The sequence below is a fragment of the Echinops telfairi genome, unplaced genomic scaffold (genome assembly GCF_000313985.2).
Source record: "Echinops telfairi isolate 266 unplaced genomic scaffold, ASM31398v2 ScPeMD7_7424;HRSCAF=8462, whole genome shotgun sequence".
Taxonomy (NCBI): Eukaryota; Metazoa; Chordata; class Mammalia; order Afrosoricida; family Tenrecidae; genus Echinops; species Echinops telfairi.
Window position 1 is genome coordinate 5402857 of NW_022111324.1, and position 2275 is coordinate 5405131.

General features: G+C 43.6%; 1 protein-coding gene across 1 annotated transcript in view; it reads left to right on the forward strand.

Moving 5' to 3' along the window:
• Positions 1-2275, forward strand: part of UCK2 (uridine-cytidine kinase 2) — a 38811-nt gene that overhangs the window by 24483 nt on the left and 12053 nt on the right. The window lies entirely within an intron of this gene.

The following is a 2275-nucleotide window of genomic DNA, read 5'->3' on the forward strand; positions in this document are numbered from 1 at the left end:
GGCAGTGAGGGGTGAACACTAGGGCACACGCTCCAATCATATGGCAGTGAGGGGTGAACACTAGGGCACACGCTCCAATCATATGGCAGTGAGGGTTCCATTTGCCCAGGAAGGTAGCTCAGCGCACAGGCAAGGATAGGGAAAGATGAATGGAAATGGTGGGCACAGGGGGGAAATAGGAAGAATGCTGTTACACTATGGGGATTACAGTCAGTGTTCGGATTCATCTGTGTATGAATTGTTGAACGGAAGGCCAATTTGTCCTTTAAACTTCCACCCACATCTCCATGAAAAGTTAACAACAAAAAAGGCTCCGGGGGGTAATGATTAGTGTTGGTAGCTGGGCACCATCCAGTTTTCCTGATCTCACGGCAAAGGAGGAATTAGCCAGACTCTTCATATTCTCCTCTCCCCGACTCTCCTTCCGATGCTGTTCCGGGCAAAGGGAGAACATTTGTGCCGTGAATGGCTGTTTGCAAGCTTATTAAGAACTCAGACACTATACAGTGGAGTAGGAGGTAGGATAGAGACGTTAAGCTTGGTAATTCAATCATGGCCCTAAACCTCTAGACCGAGAAACCAAATCCCAGGAGGTTGTTGGTGGCACAAAATCATCCTCAGCCGCTGCTCTTTCTTCTCCTCACTGGCACCAAGTTGATTCCAGTTCTTCATGACCCTACAGAACAGCGGAGAACTGCCCATGTTGAGTTCTAGGGCTAATTTTTCTTGCTCTGAGCCACTGGTGGTTTCGAACTGCTGGCCTTGCAGTTAGTTACCAGACCAACAAATAACTCTGTGTCACCAGGGCTCCTATAACCCATTGTCTGCATGTCTCTTATTTGTTATACTAGTGTCGTTTGATTAGCGTCGTTATTTATGTATGTTTTACAGTAAGGGAAATGTGAAGCTGCCTACTTTAAACATTGCTGTTAGTGTTTTTGTGGGGCTCTTGCTATTCCATATAAAGTTAAAGATTGGTTTTCTCTATTTCAGTTGGAATTGAGTTGAGTCTCTAGATTTCTTTGGTTAATATTGACATCTTAGCAGTTTTAAGCCGTCCAGCCCATAAACATGAAGCATCTTTCCATTTATTTCTTGTTCCCGTCTTTCCGCTCTGGCGGGGACAATGTTGAATTGTAGTGGTGAGAGGTGGCGCACTTGTCTTTCCCTGGGTTTCAAGGGGAAAGCTTCTAGTCTTTCCTCTTTAAAAATGATGATTTTATGCCCTGAATTATGTTGAAAATTTCTCCTTCTATTCTGACCACCTTTAGGGTTTTCTATCAAGAAAAAGGGTATTGGGAAAAAAAAGAAAAAAGGGTATTGGATCTTATCAGATGCTTTTAAATTTATTTCCTATTATTTATTTTAACTCATTTTATTGGGGGCTCTTACAGCTCTTATAACATTCTATACACCAATTGTTTCAAGTATATTTGTATATACGGTGCCATCATCATTTTTTAACCATTTACTTTTTATTTGAGTCCTTGGTATCAGCCCCACTTTTTTCCTTCCCACCCTCCTCCCACCCTCATGGCCCCTTGATAAATGATAAATTATCATTGTTTTTATATCTTACACCAACTGCTGTCTCCCTTCACCCATGTTTCTGTTCTTCATCACCCTGAGGAGGGGGTGTTAATGTGTCTATCGTTGGGATCGGTTCCCCTTCCCTCCTCTCTCCCTCCTGGTATGACTCTCCCATTTCTGTGCATGAGGGCTTTATCCGGTCTAGCCAGAACTGAAAGGGAAGACTGGGGTCATGATAGTGGGGGTGGGGAGTGGGGTGAGGAACCCTCAAGGAACCAGACGAATATTGTGTTTCATTGGTGCTATACTGTGCCGTGGTTAACTCATCCCTTCCTTGTGACCCTTCTGTTCTATTTGTTGTCTAGAGTTGGGTTTTGGGTCTCTGCTCGTTCTCAACAATATGATTTTGGGGGGTGGGGTGGGGGGTGTATTCTGGTGCCTGTTCCTGATTCCATCACACTTCATGGTAGATATTGCACAGACTGGTTTGCTTCTTCCATGTGGGTCTTGTTGCTTCTGAGCTAGATGGCCGCTTGTTTATCTTCAAGCCTTTAAAACCCCCGACGCCATATCTTTTGATAGCCAGGCACCATTAGCTTTTCTGATCACATTTGCTTATACACCCATTTTGTCTTCAGCGATGGTGTCGGGAAGGTGACCATCACAGAGTGCCGGATTATTATTATTTTTTAAATCATTTTATTAAGAGTTGTAAGAGCTCTTACAACTCTTAACACATTCCATA